This window comes from Siphateles boraxobius, unplaced genomic scaffold, assembly GCF_051911475.1.
Source record: "Siphateles boraxobius isolate OS27281-9 unplaced genomic scaffold, OSU_SipBor_1 5, whole genome shotgun sequence".
NCBI classification, from domain to species: domain Eukaryota; kingdom Metazoa; phylum Chordata; class Actinopteri; order Cypriniformes; family Leuciscidae; genus Siphateles; species Siphateles boraxobius.
In genome coordinates this window covers 9,485,350-9,511,131 of record NW_027509141.1, presented here as the reverse complement: position 1 = coordinate 9,511,131, position 25,782 = coordinate 9,485,350, and the positions used below count along the sequence as shown (strand labels likewise).

The 25,782-nt window shown below is 39.8% G+C and overlaps 1 long non-coding RNA gene across 1 annotated transcript; it reads left to right on the top strand.

The window, feature by feature from the left end:
• Positions 1-6,889: 6,889 nt before the first annotated feature.
• LOC143712024 (uncharacterized) lies at positions 6,890-13,049 on the top strand. Its single transcript, XR_013194962.1, has 3 exons — positions 6,890-7,296; positions 9,403-9,546; positions 11,913-13,049. It is a non-coding gene; the product is annotated as an uncharacterized LOC143712024 (long non-coding RNA).
• Positions 13,050-25,782: the final 12,733 nt, after the last annotated feature.

Genomic DNA, 25,782 nt, shown 5'->3' with positions numbered 1-25,782 from the left:
TCGAAACACTTGACAGTTGGCATGTTTGCAGCACTTTTAAGTGTACAGTGTTTTATCCCTGGTTGCTATGTGCAGTCAAAGGGGCTAAATTTCAACATTTACACATACAGATAATCTCTTGGTTTGCCTTGCAGGCAAACTGGTAGTTTTCACTTTCTTCCTCATTGTTATTTCCCCCACTCTTTCCCACCACCTGCCAACTCAGAATGGTTTAAGGCTAATCGAGTGAGTGCACCCCTCCTTCTGTCCATCTGTTTCCCTCTATTTTACTCTTTTTCCCTCCAAGACACAGTTCAGGTTACAGGACTTCATTATGTTTTTTTTTTTTTTTTTTTTTTTCAAGATCTGTTTCCTTCAGAGCGATTTATCAGATTGGAAGATATCATTCAGAACTCTGCAACAGCAATATCAGTAAACTCAGTTTTTCACTGCAGGTGCACTCAGTAGAACAGTATCAGTGATGATTCAAGGTTATATTATTGCTAACTAGGAACTTTTAACTGGGAACTATTATTCCCCCTCAGTGACATCTGATGATGCAGCTGATGATGAATAAGAGCAGTTCAGACCTACGTTCACTGTAGGAATTAATAATGTTATTGGTGATTTAATGTGCACTTATTTATCCCATGTTTGTAATTTGCAGAGCTATTCATCTGAGTGATCATTTCAATTTGAATTTCATTTGCATATTTATGTCATAATGAGGCTGAAATGGCTTCCTGTGCGCTAGTAGCTCTCTTCACTGATACATTTTAAGGGATCAGTTTTGATATTGTGACAAAAAGTTAACATTATGTGTTTTTTGCCATGTGGTTATGATGTGATTCGGAGAGCCATATTTATGTACTTTGAAAAACAGTAATCTGACAGTATGTACTGATGCCATGCATTAATTAAATTAAACAACATGAAATTAAAATTCACATACTTCATATACTTTTTAAATACACATTCATCCTGGTTTTATTTTGCATGATTCCGGATGTTCATGTTATTCCAGAAAAAAACGAATTGTTCTTATAATCTTTCAATATAATGCAATACCTTATTTACGTATTTATTTATTTACTTATTAAACAAATTTCAGTTTATCCTGATATCACCAATCCCTTCTTTAGTCTAATCCGTTAACAACATAGTAGATAAAACCAACTTCTCTAAATCCAATCAGTTCTTGATGGATAAAGTGAGTCCCAACCTACTTTGTATATATATTGTTAACTCCATAAAATCTCTCATTTTAAACCATCAATATTCTTATGTTAATAACTTGCATTTACGTTTGTTGTTGGGAGTACAAGTGGTCTCACAGATGTGAGTCATACACCACGGGCGAACAATAAAACAACACTCAAACTCAATCACACATGCAGTGATGACATCAGAGCTAGCCTGCTGACCTCATCAGTGCAGGTCTCATGAGCGTGTGTCAGGCTTTAAGATGGAGTGGTGGAGGGAGTATGACACCCCCTCCCACTCCCCCACCTTTCCCTACCCTGAGGGTGTTATAAAGAGCTGCTTTGGAGAACGATGGGCTTCATTTAAAGCGATAATGTCCAGAGTTTACATGCATAGGACCTTAAAGACAAATTGTTGATGCTGTAGGCCTACATATAAATGCTATTTAAAATCTCAGGGTGTAAATGTAGGCTAGGTAGCACAGAACCCTGGTGCCTGACTAATTGCAGTGTTAACTCACAAAGCCATACTACTGACAGTTATGCAAATTACACCAGTGAGCTCTGTAATGACTGGGACGTTTAGGTTCTCATTGGCATATGGGCCTCAGCCCACCAATTCTAACTCCTTTGATTTGCCACATTGGTAGTAAATGAGCTTTAATCAGTGTGTACTCCCATATCTTCTTAGGTCGTGAATCAGTAGCCAATATCGCGTACATGAATTCGGGCACTGGGACAGTAAGGACCCTTGCTAACTACACATTGGGACATTGATGACTATTTCTAGCGACATGACAACGTCTTTATTATACGACATCATTATTGGTATTTATGGACAACAGCAGAACTGATATCTTTCTGACACTATTTTTTAATGTTATTTAAAGTACATTATGATAAATACTTTGCGTGAATATATGTGCAATAGGGGTCGACCGATTATCGGCGCCGATATTTAGCATTTTATGGTTATCGGTATCACCATTTTCAAAACCGATTTGCCGATAAAATAATTTAATTTTGAAATGCGCTATATCTGGCTCTGACGCAGCCACCTCTATCGGAACTCACCACTCTGTAGACCAATGTCCCCCACATCTGATTTGTTAGGAGTCCGGCCAATCAACGTGGAAAGCTGAAGGCACTGAAAGTTTAGCACTCGAAAGCACTTGCAGACTGGAGCTGCTTCACTGATCATGCATCAGCTGTCTATCAAGTTAAGGCAGCAGCAGACTTTGCTGAGGAAGCAATAAATTACTACACCTAAGTTGCAAAACACCTCAATATAATAGGGCCCTGTGATTTCAGCGATGCAGAAAACACAGACGGAATCGCGGAATCCACTCATAAATTTTACTGTATAAAGCGAAATATCACGGAATTTGTCAACTTTTTGATGAATTAATAAAAAGCAGGTCAGTACAAATCAAATCGATTTTCAAACCGCGTTCATGAATCCTGCGTGTCTCTAAATGAATGGCGCAGATGCGTAATTTCATTTACCCCCATTTCATTTTTGTGATTTCAAAATACTTTGAAAGTATTTGTCAAAACCCTTTGTTATTTTTAATTTTGTCATTAATTTACACATTTTACACTAGACATAGGCTATATATCGGTTCAAAATATTGGTTATCGGTCTACTTGATCTGTAATAATCGGTATCGGCATCGGCCCTGAAAATCACATATCGGTCGACCCCTAATGTGCAACATTTCAGCTGTAAATAAATTATAAATGTTAGCTAGATTGTTCATTAGCTACCTGTCTAGCGATGTATATTTATTGCTGAAATATAATTAAAGCTGCATTCCATAACTTTTGGGTTAAAAATTATCCGAAATAAATTTGAGCAAGTATTACCAGCCAGTGTTCAAAACTATCTGCTTGACTTAGCTCGATTGATATAATTAAACTTATTAGTTTGATGGCGGATCCAGAAAGGTTCAAACGACAAACACTTAAAGACAACGGGAGATTCACCTGTTGTAAAATGCAAAAGACTTCGGAGTGGCTACAGAAAAAAAAAAAAAAATGCAACCGGGCCCATGTGAAAATAAGGATAATATCTGAAGGGCTACATTAATGTTGTCACGCAATGCTGAAGTTGTTAACATTAACATATTGCTTTTGATCAACGTAGTCGGTGGAGAGCAACTGCGCTCGATTGCAGAATCCGACACATGCGCCCTGCGTTCGCCAGACATTTCTACCCGGCATGCATCTCCCGCAGATCACCGGTAATCGGTTCTGCACAGATTTTGCTCATCTCAAACAAGCCTAATAGTGTGCATCGATACACCCTGGTTTTCTCAGTGCATTGTGGGACTTTTTAGAGAGCAAATGTTTCAGTGCACTGGTATTATTGCGATTGAAACTCCCTGATCAGTGCCCTGACTCAACCTACTGAACTAGGGAGCTGATTGAAATGCAACCAGTATGTTAATGACTGAACTGTGATAACAGATTTAGGTTAAATTCTCACTTTTATGGAATAAAAACCGGTTTAAAGACTTACATTTACTTTATCAATTGTTGCAGACCTTCTGACAAGCATTTTCTAAAGTAGCCTAATTCTGTGGGTTTGCATAGTCTAAAACACACTTTAACCGATCCTAAAAGTAGCCTATACATACCAGAAGTAACCAGATATCCCAGCCGATTATATCATATTTGTGCAATTTCTGTTTCAAATGGACGAATGGAAGAGAATTTCTATAGATATACCTAGACAAGGAACAATGAATATTGCGTATAGGCCCTGTGAATCGGACGCAGCTGAGCAGTGTGTCTATAGTGTCAAGTTTGGTTCAGCCCACTGTGTGCGTAGCGGAGAATCTTGCTGCGTTGAGTTGAGTTGAAGTGTGGGCGTAGCTGTGACAGTGACGTGTGATCATTTCTGAGGGGGATTGCCTCGTGAGGGGGCGGGAAACTGAGACCGCGAAAAAACAAGCAGAGAAGCGCGCTCTGTAGCGGAACGTTCTCGTGCGGTTGCCATGACGCTGGGAGTGGGTGATTCCCGCCCTGTCGCGCGATTCTGACCTCTGGCTTGGTATTTGTTTGAGGCAAACGAGTGATTCCAGAGGTTTGTATGTCTCTGTTGTGGGTGCGGGGGCGGGGGTAGATGTGGTTTAAGAGTTGATATATCTCTTTATGTTGACGGCTGTGCAGTTCTCGTGACATTTAGCCAACCTGACATAATGGTGAAGACACTGGACATCATAAGAGTGATGCTATCAGTCAGTCATGATGGTCCTGTGTCTGTGCCATTAAAACAACATTGTAGCTTGATTTAAACATGTTGCCTTGCTCAGGAATATTCTCTTCAAAATCTATACAACACTACAAGGCTACAACACCAAAAGTATAACGTCTACTTCTGCACATTAAATTGTATTCTAACAGAGGCATTTCTAACTTGTCATATTGAGGAACAGACCCCCTTCAAAAATATCATTAATATTTTTTGATATATATAATAAACTGTCTTTAGTATCACAAGCTGCAGCCAGTGTGTGACTGAATTGTCAGGATAAATCAAGTTGAATTGCTAACAATTTCAAACCTTTCTGCAAACCCCTTTCAACGATTAGATCAAAATAGTTAATAATTCATAATCTGGCATGGCTATAGTTAAGATTTTGAACAGCTGCTACAAAAATGGTATACAGGAAAAAAGGGAAGATTATTCACACGGTATACAGAAACAGATTTATCTGTAAAATTTTACTGCTGCACAGCACGTAATTTACTGGGGTTCCAAGGGTCTAAATCATTTCATAATTAAACTGTACAAATTATTTCATAATAAAATTAAATGAAATTGAGCTAGCGCACAGAAGCTACAAGCTTTTGTGAAGAGTATTTTTTTAGCCTACATTCTCAAAAGTGTTGTATACAGGTCAGTTTATCCAAATTCATGGTGTGCGTTTAATTTTGTGGCAGATTCTGCATATACATGATATATAAATATATATATATATATATATATATATATATATATATATATATATATATATTGTATGCATTCATTCAAAAAGTGCAACTCACTTTAAATATTGTAATGCAGTTGCAAGCTATTCCTCGCCTGAATATGGCACTAAATCACAATTTCATAATGATTCCTCTACTTTTAGTGTGGTGTATTTGATTTCACATATATTACCACAATACCTATCTAGTGAACTTGACAAGCTGCGTTTGACCCTTCCTTAATGCTTTTAGATAAACAGACCTGTTTAAGAAAATATTAACAACTTTACAGTATAATTTTAATCTCAGAAACTTTTTTTGCACCAGTCTCATTTACCAGAAAGTGTATTATGAACCTGCAGGTGATTGCACAATTGTTTTGCTGTAAATGCCAATAATCGGATTACAGCATTTGTTAGCATAGAGATTGGAAGCGGACCTCATGTTACTCTTGCTTGCTTCACATTTGAACTGATCAATAAGTGCCCTAATGAAACAGTAAAGAGTGCATTTTGTTGTAGAGAGAAAAACAGCAGAAGGGAGGGGGAGTGGAAGAGAGATATTTCAAGATTGTACTGGAAGTCATGTGGTATTTCCACTAGAGGACCCCCTACTTCCTGGTTTCCACTGAAGCCCCGCCCATGCCCAAATATGGTCACTGTTGAGAGTACTACTAATGTTGCGTCACTGCTGAAATTATGCAGCTCCTTCTTTCTCACCCCCGCCCCATATCCGCACTGTTTTTGTTCTCTGAGTTTGGCTGTCCTCTTATAGTACTGCCTTTACAAGCAATTGCTTGTTCTTTCGTACAGGCCATTCTGCTCCTGCATATTACTTGACAGTTTGAAAAGAGCTATTGTTATAAGAATACATATTGAACTGTTATCTGCTATAATACAAAACAAAACAAATTGTGCATATTTAATAATTTACTGCAGTAGTATGAAGGGGAAGTTTTCTTTCTCAGCAGAAGTCACTAAAGTTTATCCAAAAGGGCTGTTTTTAGTATTTACATAAAAAATAGAGAATCTTGTTGCAAATGTGGAATTTTATTCTCTGAGTAATGCAAATTAAATAAATTAGTGTTAAAATGCATTGATCTGACAGTGAAAAATCCAGTGTATCATTTATGGAATTATATCAAATTGATTTGAACAACTATACTAATACACAATCTTGATCTTTTTCAGTTGTAATAGTCATATTTTTAATTGTTCCCTCCAGTTACATTTGTGTATCTAGAATATTTTTAAGCATTGAAAATAATTATCAATTGAACTATAACATAATCTAAAAGAGCAAATATTTACTTCATAAATTATATTTATATTTATAGATTTTATTAATATTGTAAAATAATGTTTAGATTTCAGAGTTGCATATGGAGTACTTGGTCCCACTTTATATTAGGTGTCTTTAATGCATTAACATTTATACAAATAATCTGATACAATGCACTTATTGCGTACATACATGTTTTTACATTGGACTTATTTTTTTTTTTAAATACCTGTATGTAATTACATTGTTGACCCTTCCCTTACACCTTAAACCTACCTTTACCACCAAACCTGTCCCTGTCACATCCTCAGTCACCACTTTTTGTTGAAATTTTGTTGTCTTAGTAGAAAAAAAAATGTAAATGCACTGATGCATCTCACAGACTATAATAATGGCTAATATATTTACAAATTAATTTCTTAAAATTTTACTACAATGTAAAGTTTTATTTACAGCAACACCTTTATAACCTGAATTATGTTTTTACCTACAGTATTTAATTCATCCACATATTTGGTGAATGCAGCGTAACATGTGATATCTCTGTCCATTTAAAATCCTGCTGGGAATTGCATGTACCAGCATGTTCTTCTAGCCTCTGTTTCTCACACTTTTGTGGAAGTACATTTTCACACAGTACATTTTTTTCCCTCTCCATTGGGAACAAATCTTTCCCTGAATCCCAGCATTTTCTCTATAGGCGGGGACATGTAGTTTCTGCCTGCAGGCAAGAGTTCTTCATCAACCTGAGCAGTTTCTTTCTCTGCCAGGCCTGCTTGACCCGTTTCTCCTGCTGCAGTCCCGGAGGAACTGGTTCTGTTTCCTGAGCACCAGTCTTACAGTGAGGAGCTGGGGATGTGTATGTGTGCGTGAGAGAGAGAGAAAAAAAGAATGAATCTCATTCCTTTTGTAACAGACGAAAATGCCATGTCTAATTAACCAAGCAGGCCTGTTCTGTGACCCTACTTTAAACAATACTATTGTCATTAGTTATAATGGATATTAATGCTCAGATATGCTTGGCATTTGGATCTCTTCCCATCACACAATGCCACAATGTACAATTCAGGGGGAGAGTTTCTATAAATGTTGTATTTTATGGAATGTTGTTTATGGAAAATGTGAGTGGTGCTTACCAGTGCAAAAGTTGCAACCACATTGCTAGGGTGTTGTGGTTGCCAAGCTACTGATCTAAGTAAAAAAAAGAGCCCCTCAAGTCTCTAAGATACTCTGATCCCTTAATATGGCTTCAATGTCAAGTCTATGGGTTTTTTATAAATGGGTTGGTGATGAAGGTGTGGTCACACTTGCAAAGTTTTACAGGCAAAATAGTTCCTCTGTCTATTGTCATCAGCAATGCACAAAGCACTGCTAAGACAAATCAAATCTTTTTGTTGGTCAAATTATGTGACCATCTTAAACCTAATGTGAATTCTGTGGAAAAAATGTTCACCTTCAATCAAAATGCCTGGTTGAACAAATTCCTATTGAAATTTTGCAGAACAACGTTAAATGACTACACCTTACAAAAATAATAATATATTTTTCCTCGACAACCTCATGTCCGATGCATAAACAAAGAAGTTGAATAGTTAGGCATAGAGGCTTGTTCAAATAGTAATAGCGATGTTTGTAGCAAGAAAAACTATGTATGCTCTTTTAATATCAACAGCAAGTTCATTTCTTAGAAAAAGTTTCCCTTTGAGGAATAAAAGCTCTGCGCTCAGTCCAAAATAGCCAAAAGAGATGAAAATACTTCTTTCTGCTTTAAGTTCGGTGCTGTCCAAGCTTCTTTTTTTCTGAATCATTCTCTTTCATCTATGTTTCCTGTTTTGAGTAAGGCTGTGTTGCATTTGCAGGTGGTGGGAAATCTCACGCTCACACTCCTCACCCACTTTGTGCCCCTCAGAAAACACTGCAGAAGCAAAAACATCTGCTGTAGTCTGTGGGAGAACAATGAATTAAAACTTAAGTCCAGAGCCAAACGCAAATATACACACTCAGGGTTTTTTTTAGGGTCTTTCCTGGGTCTGTTGGTGCATGAGGCTGCTGTCAGCCACTTTGTGTGTGAAGACCATGAGAGCTGAAATTATACAAGAGGTCACATGACTCAAGCTGTGAGAGCGCTGTAGGGAAACAAGCACAGGCCTGATATGACTGTGCTTCGATACAATCTGTTCACCACCTTTTGACCTTAGTTGGGCCCATGCAAATTACAAACACCTCAATAACAATAAACTAGGGGTAGTCAACCCTGCTCTTGGAGGGCTACCTTTCTGCAGAGCACAGTTCCAAGCCTGCTTCAACAAACCTGCCTGTAATTTTTAAGTAATTCTGAACAACTTGATCAGGTGTGTTTGATTAGGGTTTGAGCTAAACTCTGCCGGATGGTACAGTAGCCCTCCAGGAGCAGAGTTGGCTACTCCCGCAGTAGACGGTATCACATCTATTAACTTGTTTCTGAAATCTTGTAAGTGAAATGAACTTGGACATTTCTCACAAACATTTCCTGTAGATTTTGCAAAATGTGCATGGCGTTTGCTGAGGAAAAGAAAACGATGATGATGAGGCATCAAAAACCTTGGACCAGAGCACATTTGTTGGGATGTGGATTCTCTGCTAAACATCCACCTGGAGCTTACTGCTAAGACCATGAGAGCCTGCCCAAGAGTCAACAAGAAAAAACAAATTATTCATTGTTTCCAGAGGCTGTGAAGAGTCTGTAGGGCTGTTAACTCAGCAGGAGTTGTGATATTGGCAGTTAACATCCCCCTGCTGACAAACACATTTGTGTGCACCAACTCCCTTCATTTTTCAAATCCTTATATAAATTAGGCTAATGGCAAAGAGAACAATGGTTAGTGAGCTGCTAGCTTCTGAGGATCTTCAGCAGAAGAGTGCAATTTGAAAGTCTTTATGTGATAAACCCGTCCTGAATGAGTAACCTACTGATCTTATTTGACAGCTTCCCTTGGACCAGCTTCATTGTCAACTAAGCCCGATTCCTGCTCTTCAGCCCTGGATTTCAACGTTTGATGTATCATCCACAGCACCTATTTATGACCTTAGTCATAGTGTGACCCAAAACAACAGCTCCAGAGGATTGAGTGTAAGTCAGAAGTGTATTTTATTTCAGCCCCTTTCCTAACACTTGGGTACTGACCTTTGAGCCAGTACTCAACTGATTCTTTTAACTGTAGCCTAGTTTGCCATGAGAGTTTATGTAGTGTCCCTGTCCACCTGAATGTGTGTGTCCTGGCTCAACCCACCCTTTTTAGCTTGCTAGAAATGTAAATCTCTTTTACACTGCTTTCAGTTACTAATAATCTCCACAGGAGCCTTGCTACACAACAGTTTGATTTCAGGCAGAAATATATCCTTTCATTTCTTGGTCAGCTTTGATGTGGCAGCATTGTCCTTAGTTGACTCTTTAGATCTAGGGAAAGACAGAGTGCTTTTTTACTTTAAATGGGAACTGAATCTGTTTTATTTCATCAAATCATGCATCCGTTTCAGGACATAGATGTCCCTTCAAATCTGACCTTCAGTTCCCATCATCATGCTGACTTAATTTCCAATGACTGCAATGTCCTCATATACTCTTACGGGTATGCGAGGCCTGCATCACACCTTCAAATAAAAGTGCCAAACCCTTTTTAGTATTTCCTTTGGCTGGCACTTCACAAACTAAGGGTTTGCCATGTGCGTCCAGCTGAATCCCTATTGTTTATTTTGAAGGAGAGTTGGTGTACTCGTACACAGATGAAATATCATCCAGGCTGTGCCTCTAATGACACAGCACTTCAGAGCGCTGTTATACGGTGACCTCACTATCATTGTGTAAGTGAGATGGAATATTAATGATGGTGCTGTACCACCTTTGTTTTCAACTCTTCTCCCACAGTACAGTGCTTGAACAGGCCGCTGGCTATGTTTGTGTTTGATTTGTGACGTCTATTGAAGAGGTAACATGCCGAGGGTCTGTTGTGTAAACATTGCATTGAACATGACGTGCACAGAGCCCAGCACTGATGTCAAGAAGAAACTTGGAATCAAATTCCAATCTCAAAAAAATCATAAACACGCAAACATGCTTATGGGTAATTGTGCAACTATGAGCATTTTTTAGTACACATTTTTCATAGAATGTGTTCTCCTACTTTTTAGGTATTTTAAACCCACAAATTTCACATTTTTTCCCTTTTGGTAATGACAAGTTGCCAAGCTTGCAGTAATGATATTTTCAAACTGGTCAGAGAAAATTAGGTTATTGTAACTGCTGAGGAATAGCTATAGCTGTTAGCATAAACTGTACCCTTTTTTGTCCCAAAAATCCCTAGTATGTGATTTTGTGCAAAATAATTGTGTTTTGGTGGTAGGGAATACATATTCTGAAACTTTTGAAGCAAAAGGGTTCGGTCGGCCGTCGGTGAGACAACATGTTGAATTGGCGTCGGGCCGTCGGTGAGAGAGAGAACTCTGATTGGCTGTTCAGCTTAGTGACTGACTCAATGCACGAGAATAAAAGCGAAAGTGATAAAAACTAGCAAAAAAGTCAAGACAGAAGGCTGTTATAATTTTACATAATTTTACCTGAGTATTCGAATGCACGGATATTTTCATAATAACATGAGCTGACTGGAATGAATAAAGTGATCAGCGTGATTGATTTTCAAAATGTTAAGCAAATGTTGCTTTTTACGGTGTGTATATCTGTAGTCCAAGTTTCAGTTTCCCTTTTTGAATGACGAAAATAGACTATTGATACTTGCTGATGTAGACAGATATTTACTTACATGCAGGCACAGAATGCACGTGCTTGTTCACCGTCGCCTTTTGTCTTTTTGGTGTGTTCAAGTGCAGCTTTTTGGCCTACAACGAGAGGCGACAACACAGTCGATTCATAGGATCTTTGACATCAGCTTAGGGTGTCCTGTGCTTTAGATTTCCAAATGCCTGCAGTAGCCTACTCCGACTCTCTGCCACAAGGAAAAATGCATATGTCTGCTTAGACCCTGAATCTAAGCTCTGAATCTGAACCTTGTCATGGATTTTAGCGTACACACTCTCTAAGATCAAATCTGTGAATATGCACGTTTTATAAATGAGGCTTCTGAAGCGATTTGGTTTGATACAAATTTGGCAACCTAGCAACCACCAATAGCAATGCCTTAGAAACCACCAAGAACCCTCTAACAACCATATAGCAATATCTCGACAATCACCATGCTTGTGGCGGATAATCTCCGATAAACACCACTAATGCTTTCTTCAGAAAATATAAAAATTAAGTTTACCCAATATGCCATATTTTTTTTTTAAATCATATCACAACAGCCCATTGTTTTAGCCTGTACATTTGTGCAGGTATTTGCTGTTATAAAATATCTAGTTTTCCCATAAAGTGGCATACAAATCTTAAGAATCCTTGCACTTTTTCCAGTACATTTATGCAGTTATTTATAATTCCTGTAGCCTCACTCCATCCCTGTCCTCCCATATGCAGATCGGATCAGCACATCACTGTCCACCAATCACAGGGGATCTTGTGTTGCACTGAGCTCATGCACTGACTCACCAATCACATGATTTAAAAGGAACTCCTCATCTGTTTTTCCCCTCCCTTTCCTGCTTTTGCTTTGCTCCCTCCATTTCCAATAACAGAGCCTGCTCTTTCGGGAAAGAGAGAGGGAGCCGAGATCTGAGGCCTGAGTGTGTGTATATGCGCACAAGAGCGTCAATTCCCTCTTTTTCCTCCATGAGGTCAGACTACATTTTGTGTTGCTGATCTAAGCGCTGGAAAAGTTGGTGGCATGAGCCAACTGAGTCAAAGAGTAAGGGTGTGTATATGTGTGTAGACCCCTGAAGTGACTTCATTGTCTGCTTCATTGGACTGCTGCTATTACACTTCATTATCATACACTTGTTTTCCATGTATGGTCATTTGTTGTGCAGTTCTTTGTGAAAAGATTACAAATCAGCCCAAATGGAGGGGCTTTCCAGCACTAAACACAAAGACACTTTAGACAAAGCAGTGTGACATCAGAGTTCTGAGGAGCTGGCCGAAGCTGCTGTCATGTGATGCTGAGTCAAAATGAGAATGAGATCATGAAAAACAATGCACCTGACATGCATACTGTCTCTCTTCAGATGTTTGAACTTTGTAGCCACATGATGGGCTTGCTGATCTGTTCATCACATTTATGCTGATGTAATTTACAGGAAAGAGCTCTCAAATGCAATAACTAAGGGTTAGTAGTGTTTCCTAAAGCCCTGTTCTCACTGACTGTAATCAAATCATTCGATGTTGCTCTGTGCTGATAGTGCAAATAGTCATTCCCACTGAAATATCCCACTGTATCTGTTTCCTTTGTCATATTGATGCACCACATCACTGTTAATTTGCATAAATCTAAATATTTGCTCTCCATTGTTTTGTTTTATAATTGCAATTCTTTATGATTAGTATTTACATAAGATAGTTATAGGCTACTTGTGGCAAACTAAAATAAACAGACAAACAGACTACAAAATAAAGAATATGCTAAATAGATTTGCATATCATGTGGCGGAAAATGTCCTGAACCAACAATGAATTGTGATTTTAAATCAAGCAGGGTCACTGAATTAAATTTGCTTTTAATGTTTAGCTTAGTCCAGTGTGTTTTTTTTTGTGCATTTATATGAAATTGTTCCTGCTGCTTTTGCGATTTTTCTCTTTCTTTTTTCTATGTAAAGTGTCTTTGAGTACTCAGAAAAGCGCTTTCAAATAGAATGTATTATTATTATTATTATTATAAATGACAACATATACTGCCAGGCCAAAAAAAAAGTTGCTGTTTGGATTTAAATAGGCAAATGCTTAATGATTGGATCTTGATGCACATCTTGATAATAACATCCCTGCCAGGCAGTGTACATTAATGGCATATAACATTGTTAAACCTTTTATCCATACCATACGTCCTGGCAATAACCGACAACACTGGCATTGTAGCAGAGGTGTTGCATGGGCTGATTATTTTTACAGTTCCGTTTGGTGCCACTAGTGGTGTCGAAATCACACGCTGCGCCTTTAAGCATGCATGCTTACTTTTATTATATTGCAGAAATTACAGAAGAACCACTGCCAACTGGTGATGAAATATCCTCTTTCTTTGAAATATGCTACTGCTATAGGAGAGTGTGATTTCCCTATGATGGACACGTGAAACCATAGACACACACATACACACACATTCACTGCTTCCTGTATTGGAAAGTAAGCCAGTGTCACAAGAGAGATTGTACTGGTCACGGTGACATTGCGAATCAAAGTCACAGTGAACACTATGTGTGCAGTGTCACTCTGCCCAGAGCGCCTGTGTGTGTGACAGTCACAAATCACATGCTCAAGCTGCAGTCCTGCGCCTGAATAATTGACTCTGTAGGGACGAACTGAGCACCTTTTGGTTAAATACATTTGAATAAATCCCGCCTCAGGAACATCCTTTCATGAATGAACTTAGAGATCTTTGTGTGATGTACAAAACACACTAGAATCAAGCAGAACCAGCTCCTACACTGTTCTATTCTAGTGCAGACCAGGACTAACTGTAAATCATCTGCTTTGGTGATTCATTTTCTTAGACGGGTTTAAATCTGAAAGTCACACATTACAAGAGCACATTCATATCAGTGGTCCCACATAGTCAAAGTAATTTATGCAGATTTTGATTCAGACTTTGAATACACCTTGTACTGTTATCGTAATTTCGGTCATACCGAGCAACCATACGATCACAGGCTGATTCAAAAATGTATTCAAGAAAATCGACTGGAAAAAAGACAATCATCATCTGGCCAGTTTTACCATACTACATGGCCAGACAGAATTTTGGATAATTAAATGAATTCATTTTTCCTCTGATTTTACAAACCTGGTGATCTATAAAGGCATTTGACTAAATGCTTGAAATTCATTTTGTAGAATAATATGCATTCATTCATTCATTCATTCTCCAAAATCTACAATAGATTAAATAAACGTGCAGCATATGGGAATTCCACTAATTTAATTAGTTAGTGTGTCTGCATGTTTAACTGGTAATTTATTTTCAATAAATAATTATTTAGAATGTACTAATTGTAATCTTGCATTTATTTCGTATGAATAGTATCCAAATTGTAACACAAACTGTGTTCATGTTTTTAGCCTTAAATGTGCCATCCATTAATTATAAATGCAAATTTCATGAATAATTATACTCAGTCGCTATAATACTGGAATAATTGTTCAATTTAAAGCAATAATAGTTTTTGTTTAACTAAGATGTCAAAAAGGGACTTTCCAGAAAATTGTTGTATTATTCTTCCACAACAACAGACTTTTATCAAATGTACCTACTTTTTAGGTGTTTTACCTACTTTAGCACAAAGTCCACATCAGGAATATGGGATAAGATTCTACATAATGGAAAAATAAACATTTCACTGCAAAGACATTTTTTCCTTTGCAACCTTAAAAACCTCCACACACTCACACCCATGATATTTATTCTGTAGCTTTACGCCTGCAGGTGTACAGGTTTACTCGGAAAAGGAGTCTTATCTTATCTGTGGTTCCTGCTGTGGAGTTCCACCTTTTTCCATTTCCCAAGTGCTGGTTTTCTCTGCTTCTGGGTACAGAGACTCACTGGAAAGAGGGATTTGGTGGTGTATGCAGCTAAACCCATTGACAAACAGGTGTGGCCGCAACTGTGCTGTGAACTGGGCCTTGGACTGTCTTCACCCACTTTGCCCCTAAAATTCTTCCTACGGTTTTTCTCGCCCCCCTCCACCCTCTTTGTACACATACTCATATACACAAAATAAATGTGGGAGGGGACGTTTAATCAAAGATCAAGCAGTTTATTTAAGGACAACAACGACAGCAGTACAACATTATCTGTACAGTTTGCACAACATGTACAGTTTTGATGCCAGTCCTGTTCAAGTACGAACATTCCCTATAATCTGAAACGGGTGAACGCAGTGGATGGAAGCATGTGCTTCCTTACGCAATGCTGGCTTTTTTTCCAAACGTCCATTGGCTGGAGTTCATCAGGGCAGATCAAGTTTAGATATACACTTGTCTTGCAGTGTATGCATCTGTGTGAGGGAGTGCTTTATGGATGCATCTGTGTTTATATGTGCGAATGAACGTTGACTCCTGATAGGGACAATTTCTAGGAATCAGTCTAGGAATACTGTGAACCATGTCACTGCACAGTCTTTCACCTGGAAAAGGTTTCTGTTGGAAAGGCATGCCCAAACATGAAACATTGTACTTATTCATGAGATCCAAGACCAGTTTTGACACATTTCTCATAGGAATATAGATAAAAGTAAGGTTTGCTTGACTGATCCGAGAACTGTTTTCTGCATCTCCCTGGCTGGTTATCTAAGCCAGGCGAGTTAATCTCTCCTGTCGGTTACTCTAAGAATAGTCCCTGCTGTAAAAACTTCCAAAAAGTAAGGTCACCAACTCTCTGCATGATTCACTTTTAGCTGGAATGTTTACAATGTCATGACTATTGTTTTATAATGAAACAGTGTTTCGAGTTCAGCTGGCAGAATATGGTGTTAACAACATCAGGGCCATAAGTATTTTATTCCTTGCTTGTGTTGCAAGTCACTTTGAATTAAAATAGGTATAAATGACATCACCTCTACCTACCAAGCAACACTATTATTTCTACTGCTTAGCTTTTATGCATTCTCTGGGATTTGAATCTACAAACTTGGTGTTGTTTTTATTGCTAGCACTATGCTCTACTGATTGAGCTTCAAAAATGGTAAGTGTGATACTTCGACACATACAGTAACTCAACCAGAAATTGTGCCGTTTATTGAGGAGAGGTGTACTAGACTTACACTGAAGAAGGAACTTGAGCTCTTTAGAGGGAACTGAATATCATAAAGACTTGGTGGCAGCCTCTTTAGACCTGGGCTGTTTCTCAATTCCAAGAATGCAAAGAACAGACTTGCGTTCTCGTTCTCTTGCCAGGCGACCCTAAAGAACGAACTCGGAAGGATGCGAGGACAAAGAAGGCATCTTTGTGAGAATTGAGATGTGCTGCGATCTTGCTGCTTATATGACCATCTCAGCAAATAGAGATTAACGACCAAAGCAAAATAAATACAACATAACATCCTAAACAAATGTTACAACCTATTAAACATTTATTTCATATTATTATAGACATTGTTTTCATATAAGTTTATATATTGTTTTATTTTACCGTGTGTAGCCTATTACTTGCTTTGTCAATGTTAAGATTCTGTTTTTTAATATGCCAATAAAAATACTGCTGCTTTATTAAGGTCTTGATCACTTTATTAAAATTAAGTAAAAGTGACGGACAAATGTTTACTTTCACGTATTTCGAGTATGCAGCAGGAATCTCTTTAAAGCTTACAGGCTTCCGTACGTCGACTGCCCGCAGCTTCTTCTGGGGTTTTTAACGTTTCGATTCTCTTCAGTCTCCATTCGATGCGGGCACTTTCATGCGTCCTCTATACTCGCGTTCTTGAGTTTTGGAATTGGCCTTCGACGGTTGATGATGAAAATGAGTGAGAACACAAGGACGCAAGATCGCTAAATATGCACAATGGGAAACAGCCTTGGACCAATTAGTAATGACCTGGCAAACACATTAAAAACACTCGGAACACCTTAACATCCAAATAGCAATGTCCCAACAACATTCTACCATAGAGTTCTGCAGGGATGACGTATAGGCTAAAACCTGTAAGAAATGTAGCTCTTCCGATTCCATCATCCTGAAGTCAATGGGTTTTTTGGTTAAAGTCTGTGGTGAACACAAGCTCAAGTTATTATCATGTTTTACTCTCCAACAAAAAACAAAGAAAAACAAAAAAACATCAGAAATACCCCCTTGTGTTTTTTTTTTTATATTTATTTGTCTTGAAAATAAATTAAATTTAATTTGTTTTGTTTTGTAAATAAAGTGGTAAACTATGTTTTTTTATCTGCGCATTCAAAGCACACACGTCGCTTCATAAAATTGAGATTAAACCGCTGGAGTCATATGGATTCGTTTTATGATCTTCTTACTACCTTTCTGGGGCCTGAAAGTGGTAGCTACGCAGCTGTCAATTGAGGGACAGAAAACTCTCAGATTTCGAGTAATTCATGAAAGAATTTTCATTTTTGGATAAACTATCCCTTTAAATGTAATTACACCACACAGATAAACTCATCCACTCACTGGTCGGCTTTAACTAGTCTGCTTTAATTGCGCTCTTACAAACTATTTTAACTCATACTTTCTCATAAAATAAAATGTTGGAAACTCAATGATGATGACGTTGAAGACACCAGTTTATTGCCTATAGTTAGCTTATTACTTCTGCCGATTCTATTTCTGTGATTGTATTTCGGAGTGTTCGGCATGGTAATGAGTGACAATGTTGATACTTCGTCTTGACGGTCTAGATCTGCTATGCTGCTGCTGTAGGTTACTGTTGTTGCTGCTGCTGATGTTATTGCTGCTGTAGGTTATTGTTGCTGTTGCTGCTGTAAGGTATTGCTGCTGCTGTAGGTTATTGTTGGTGCTGCTGCAGTAGGTTAATGCTGCTGCTGCTGCTGTAGTTTATTGCTGCTGCTGATGATGATGTAGGTCATTGTTGCTGCTGCTGATGTAGGTAATTGTTGCTGTTGCTGCTGCAGCTGTAGGTTATTGTTGCTGCTGCTGCTGCTGTAGATTATTGTTGCTGCTGTAGGTTATTGCTGCTGCCGCTGCTGCTGCTGTTGTAGGTTATTGTTGCTGCTGTAGGTTATTGCTGCTGCTGCTGTAGGTTATTGTTGCTGCTGCTGCTGTAGGTTATTGTTGCTGTGGCTGCTATAGGGTATTGCTGCTGCTGTAGGTTATTGTTGCTGTTGCTGCTGCTGCTGTAGGTTATTGTTGCTGCTGCTGCTGTAGGTTATTGTTGCTGCTGTAGGTTATTGCTGCTGCTGTAGGTTATTGCTGCTGATGATGATGATGTAGGTCATTGTTGCTGCTGCTGATGTAGGTAATTGATGCTGCTGCTGTCGCTGATGTAGGTTATTACTACTGCTGCTGCTGAAGGTTATTGTTGCTGCTGCTGTTGTTGATGTAGGTTATTACTGCTGCTGCTGAGGTTATTGTTGCTGATGTAGGTTATTGCTGCTGCTGCTGCTGCTGCTGTAGGTTATTGTTGCTGCTGCTGTAGGTTATTGTTGCTGATGTAGGTTATTGCTGCTGTTGCAGGTTATTGTTGCTTCTGCTGCTGCTGCTGATGATGATTTAGGTCATTGTTGCTGCTGCTGTTGTAGGTTATTGTTGCTGCTGCTGATGTAGGTTATTACTGCTGCTGCTGTAGGTTATTGTTGCTGCTGTTATAGGTTATTTTTGCTGCTGCTGCTGATTTAGGCTATTGCTGCTGCTGCTGCTCTAGGTTATTGTTGCTGCTGTAGGTTATAGCTGCTGCTGCTGCTGTAGGTTATTGTTGCTGCTGTTGCTGCTGCTGCTGCTGTAGGTTATTGTTGCTGCTGCTGCTGTAGGTTATTGTTGCTGCTGCTGCTGTAGGTTATTCCTGCTGCTGCTGTAGGTTATTGCTGCTGCTGCTGCTGATGATGATGATGTAGGTCATTGTTGCTGCTGCTGATGTAGGTAATTGTTGCTGCTGCTTTTGCTGATGTAAGTTATTACTACTGCTGCTTCTGTAAGTTATTGTTGCTGCTTTTGTTGTTGATGTAGGTTATTACTGCTGCTGCACTAGGTTATTGTTGCTGCTGCTGATGTAGGTAATTGTTGCTGTTGCTGCTGCTGCTGTAGGTTATTGTTGCTGCTGCTGCTGTAGGTTATTGTTGCTTCTGTAGGTTATTGCTGCTGCTGCTGCTGCTGCTGTTGTAGGTTATTGTTGCTGCTGTAGGTTATTGCTGCTGCTGTAGGTTATTGTTGCTGCTGCTGCTGTAGGTTATTGTTGCTGTGGCTGCTATAGGGTATTGCTGCTGCTGTAGGTTATTGTTGCTGTTGCTGCTGCTGCTGCTGCTGCTGTAGGTTATTATTGCTGCTGCTGCTGTAGGTTATTGTTGCTGCTGTAGGTTATTGCTGCTGCTGCTGCTGCTGTAGGTTATTGCTGCTGCTGCTGCTGATGATGATGTAGGTCATTGTTGCTGCTGCTGATGTAGGTAATTGATGCTGCTGCTGTCGCTGATGTAGGTCATTACTACTGCTGCTGCTGTAGGTTATTGTTGCTGCTGCTGTTGTTGATGTAGGTTATTACTGCGGCTGCTGATGTTATTGCTGCTGTAGGTTATTGTTGCTGTTGCTGCTGTAAGGTATTGCTGCTGCTTCTGTAGATTATTGTTGCTGCTGCTGCTGTAGGTTATTGTTGCTGCTGCTGCTGCAGTAGGTTAATGCTGCTGCTGCTGCTGTAGTTTATTGCTGCTGCTGATGATGTAGGTCATTGTTGCTGCTGCTGATGTAGGTAATTGTTGCTGTTGCTGCTGCAGCTGTAGGTTGTTGTTGCTGCTTCTGCTGTAGATTATTGTTGCTGCTGTAGGTTATTGCTGCTGCTGTTGTAGGTTATTGTTGCTGCTGTAGGTTATTGCTGCTGCTGCTGTAGGTTATTGTTGCTGCTGCTGCTATAGGTTATTGTTGCTGTGGCTGCTATAGGGTATTGCTGCTGCTGTAGGTTATTGTTGCTGTTGCTGCTGCTGCTGTAGGTTATTGTTGCTGCTGCTGCTGCTGTAGGTTATTGTTGCTGCTGTAGGTTATTGCTGCTGCTGCTGCTGTAGGTTATTGCTGCTGATGATGATGATGTAGGTCATTGTTGCTGCTGCTGATGTAGGTAATTGATGCTGCTGCTGTCGCTGATGTAGGTTATTACTACTGCTGCTGCTGTAGGTTATTGTTGCTGCTGCTGTTGTTGATGTAGGTTATTACTGCTGCTGCTGATGTTATTGCTGCTGTAGGTTATTGTTGCTGTTGCTGCTGTAAGGTATTGCTGCTGCTTCTGTAGGTTATTGTTGCTGTTGTTGCTGCTGCTGCTGTAGGTTATTGTTGCTGCTGCTGCTGCTGCAGTAGGTTAATGCTGCTGCTGCTGCTGCTGCTGCTGCTGTAGTTTATTGCTGCTGCTGATGATGTAGGTCATTGTTGCTGCTGCTGATGTAGGTAATTGTTGCTGTTGCTGCTGCAGCTGTAGGTTGTTGTTGCTGCTGCTGCTGTAGATTATTGTTGCTGCTGTAGCTTATTGCTGCTGCTGTTGTAGGTTATTGTTGCTGCTCTAGGTTATTGCTGCTTCTGCTGTAGGTTATTGTTGCTGCTGCTGCTGTAGGTTATTGTTGCTGTGGCTGCTATAGGGTATTGCTGCTGCTGTAGGTTATTGTTGCTGCTGCTGCTGCTGTAGGTTATTGTTGCTGCTGCTGCTGTAGGTTATTGTTGCTGCTGTAGGTTATTGCTGCTGCTGCTGCTGCTGCTGCTGTAGGTTATTGCTGCTGACGATGATGATGTAGGTCATTGTTGCTGCTGCTGATGTAGGTAATTGTTGCTGCTGCTTTTGCTGATGTAGGTTATTACTACTGCTGCTGCTGTAGGTGATTGTTGCTGATTTTGTTGTTGATGTAGGTTATTACTGCTGCTGCTGTAGGTTATTGTTGCTGCTGCTGATGTAGGTAATTGTTGCTGTTGCTGCTGCTGCTGTAGGTTATTGTTGCTGCTGCTGCTGCTGTAGGTTATTGTTGCTGTGGCTGCTATAGGGTATTGCTGCTGCTGTAGGTTATTGTTGCTGTTGCTGCTGCTGCTGCTGCTGTAGGTTATTGTTGCTGCTGCTGCTGTAGGTTATTGTTGCTGTGGCTGCTATAGGGTATTGCTGCTGCTGTAGGTTATTGTTGCTGTTGCTGCTGCTGCTGTAGGTTATTGTTGCTGCTGCTGCTGTAGGTTATTGTTGCTGCTGTAGGTTATTGCTGCTGCTGCTGTAGGTTATTGCTGCTGATGATGATGATGTTGGTCATTGTTGCTGCTGCTGATGTAGGTAATTGATGCTGCTGCTGTCGCTGATGTAGGTTATTACTACTGCTGCTGCTGTAGGTTATTGTTGCTGCTGCTGTTGTTGATGTAGGTTATTACTGCTGCTGCTGTAGGTTATTGTTGCTGATGTAGGTTATTGCTGCTGCTGCTGCTGCTGCTTTAGGTTATTGTTGCTGCTGCTGTAGGTTATTGTTGCTGATGTAGGTTATTGCTGCTGCTGCTGCTGCAGGTTATTGTTGCTGCTGCTGCTGATGATGATGATGATGTAGGTCATTGTTGCTGCTGCTGTTGTAGGTTATTGTTGCTGCTGCTGCTGATGTAGGTTATTACTGCTGCTGCTGTAGGTTATTGTTGCTGCTGTTATAGGTTATTTTTGCTGCTGCTGCTGATCTAGGTTATTGCTGCTGCTGCTGCTCTAGGTTATTGTCGCTGCTGTAGGTTATTGCTGCTGCTGCTGCTGCTGTAGGTTATTGTTGCTGTTGCTGCTGCTGCTGTAGGTTATTGTTGCTGCTGCTGCAGTAGGGTATTGTTGCTGCTGCTGCTGTAGGTTATTCCTGCTGCTGCTGCTGCTGTAGGTTATTGCTGCTGCTTCTGCTGCTGATGATGATGATCAGGGCTTGACATTAACTTTTTGAGGCACTTGTCCTTCGGACAAGTAAATTTATGTTTCACTTGTCCATGCACAAAAGTCACTTGTCCGGGTAAAGATTTATAATTTTATCTAGGGCTGCACGATTTGGGGAAAATGTCATATTCCTATTATTGAGATCAATATTGCGGTTGTGATATGCGATTGCGATATAATAAACAAATGGTTTCATGAGTCAACTTGTTTGGTTCTAAACCAAATGCACACACAGATTAGTGATAATTCTGAAATTAGCAATAACAACTAAATGATTGATAACACCTATAATGATCAATAAGCCATTGATGTTTGGATAAAAATGAACTGTCTAACAGGTAGGACATATACAGAAATTGAATAAAGTTATCAAACAGTCTGCGCAGCATAAATTATAAATTATATATAGACTACTCCTTATTAAAGCTACACAAGTTCTTTAGTCAAGAGCAGTGAGTAATTTTCTCTGTTCCCTTTGTTCTTTCATTAACTTTACTGACAGAACACTTTATTGGTAGCTGGCCCTTTAAGAGCAGCCGCTGTGGACAGAGACGCGGATCTCACACGCGCCTCATTCTCTCACGAGTCACAACTCTTTATGTCCATCATAAGACTGCTCTTGTGTTATGAAGATACTCGACAAATGACATTTTGGCTTAATTGTGTGTGTTGATGTTCGTTCAAGCGCGAAAGAGAACTGTATTCTGGCGCGCGGTCTGTGCATGCGCATCATACTGGTGCGCGTCTTTCTGCGAGTCACATTCAGGACATTCACAGGCCATTCACATTCAGGACATGTCTTCGTTTCAAATCTGTAAAATTAAATCTGTAAAATAGACGTAACGAGTGGCACATAACGTGAAGTAACATGGCATTTTATTTTGTTTGAAATTTAACTTGTCCGGTCGGACAACTAATTTTCTCTTCTACTTGTCCTACAAAAAATCCACTTGTCCCGGACAAGCGGACAAGCCTTAATGTCGAGCCCTGATGATGATGATGTAGGTCATTGTTGCTGCTGCTGATGTAGGTAATTGTTGCTGCTGCTTTTGCTGATGTAGGTTATTACTACTGCTGCTGCTGTAGGTTATTGTTGCTGCTGCTGTTGTTGATGTAGGTTATTACTGCTGCTGCTGTAGGTTATTGTTGCTGATGTAGGTTATTGCTTCTGCTGCTGCTGCTTTAGGTTATTGTTGCTGCTGATGATGATGATGTAGGTCATTGTTGCTGATGCTGCTGATGTAGGTTATTGTTGCTGCTGCTGCTGCTGATGTAGGTTATTACTGCTGCTGCTGTAGGTTATTGTTGCTGCTGCTATAGGTTATTTTTGCTGCTGCTGCTGATGATTTAGTTTATTGCTGCTGCTGCTGTAGGTTATTACTGTTGCTGCTGTAGGTTATTGTTGCTTTTGCTGTAGGTTATTGCTGCTGCTGCTGTAGGTTACCGCTGTTGCTGCTTCTGCTGCTGTAGGTTTTTGTTGCTGCTGTAGGTTATTGCTGCTGCAGAGCAAGTATGGGACTTGCCAATGCAAATATACACAACATGCTGCTGTGAGCAAGTAAGACATGCTCCTGCTGTGCAATAAAGCACCGTAGCATTACCCGTAGCAGATCTATACTGGTGGAGATGGAGAATGTGGGGGGTATTTGAAAGCACGCTGCTAAGGTAAATGCCAACCAAGTATTTTAAGGTTGAGTAATCGCTTTTGCTCTATAATGTGTGGGCTAGCAAATGGAATCAAGGGAAATTATTTTCAAAGTCAGAGGGCCCTTTTTTAACGATGAGCATGGTCGAAAGCTCACGGCGAAAGTGCACTTAGGGCGTGTCCGAACCCACTTTTGCTAGTTTAACAACGGGTAAAATGGTCGGCGCACACGGTGCATGGTCTAAAAGGGTTGTCCCTGTTCTCTTAATGAGTAATGGGTGTGTTTTGGGCGTAACGTGCAAAAAAACAATCAGAGTGCAATTTCCCATTCCCTTTAAAAGCCAGTTGCGCTCGCGCCATGACGGAATTTGCAAGTGGAAAGACTGAACGTGTCTCCAAAGAGGAAACGGATCTGCTCGTGCGCAAGGTTAAAGCAAGCAGACCATCTACGGGACAAGCCGGATTCCACCATATCTTTATGTCGACAAAAAAATATTTTACATTGTAATTTTTAATATTTGGCATGTTTGTGTGCTGCTGCGCGTCCTTGTGTGTACGCGAGTTTTGCACCCGCCTATAGGCTCATATTACTAATGTGCCCTTTAAATAACATAAAAGAAATACTGCGCCATTGATTTTAGACCAGGTTTTTGTTGATGACACAAATAGGCGCAAATGCCTTTGCTATTTTAACAACTTGGCACAGGACGTGAAAATGATAACTGCGCCAGGCTGAAACTAGCAAAAAACACTTGCGCCGCTTCGAGCACTGCATTGCACCGGGTGTACTTCATTGCACCGGGTGTACTCTCACTTCATAGTCGCTCTGAGTGGGTTTCTTCAGGAACAGAAAAATCCTGAATGGCTCTCTGTCACTCCGTTCCACTGACATACCCTGTTCCAGTCCATTTTATATCTGTTTCTGGTGTCAACAATAACATGTTTGGCTTCTTCTTCTTTTTTGTCATTAAAGTAAGTCATTATTAAAAGTCATTATTTTTATTCTATTTCCTTGTGTGGCTAATTGTGGGCTGGTGATTAGTTTCATTTAATGGTTCATTTAGGTCCATGACACAGTGTTTGGTACAGAGGTTTGGCTACATGAGATTACATGTAAATGAGGCCAGAAAAGTATTGGCCCAATTACATGCATTTGGCATAGACACAGACACACACACACACACACACACACACACACACACAACCTCTATTATACTATCTTGCACTCAAACTACCCATCTGTCTTGGCTAGTTTCACAAATGTATAGACATGCCTTGCAGTCCTGGGCTTCTTGAAATAAGATGAAGGCCTAAGATACTTTTTAAACTCTCTCTGTTCATTCAACACTTGACCGGAAATCACCCGAAACACAGACGTATTCCTGCAGGATATATGACTATCCATGCACTCGAGCTTTTGCACTCATCTAAGAGGGGATTTCAGGATTTGTATGTCTGCAGCACGCTGTCCTTTCTTCAGCTGTCCTCTCTTGCTCTCTTTACACTCTTGGGAAGAATATGAGAGGGTTTTTCACAGTGTGTGTTTTTAATTGGTAAGTACACCCAGTACAGATAGAGCAGGATGGGAGGGACTGTTTTCCAGGTACAGTATGTCAAAATGAGGACACGCTATATGATAATATGGACGATAAAACAGAAATTGGCCTATTATTTAAATATGTATATAATGACCTTATAAGTTTTGGGTGTATGTATGTGTGCATATCAAATACCTTTGAGGTTATAATTGTAATAGGGATTTATTAAAATAGATTTGTACAGTCAGATCTTGGGGAAATTAACTTTCACACCCATAATCAGAATTCCCAACGCCCATCTGCAGATATGTTCATCATGACTGGCTAAGTGCCCTCTGCCCTAACATATTTGCATTATACAAACCTCAAATGCAATATTTTAACAGTTTGCTCATTTAATTTTGTTTTTTAAATGTTCTGAAGTGTATCTGAGGGGACAGTTTCCACACTAGACTCTGGGTAACTGGTTAAGGTAATACAGGTGAGAGATTTCTCCTCT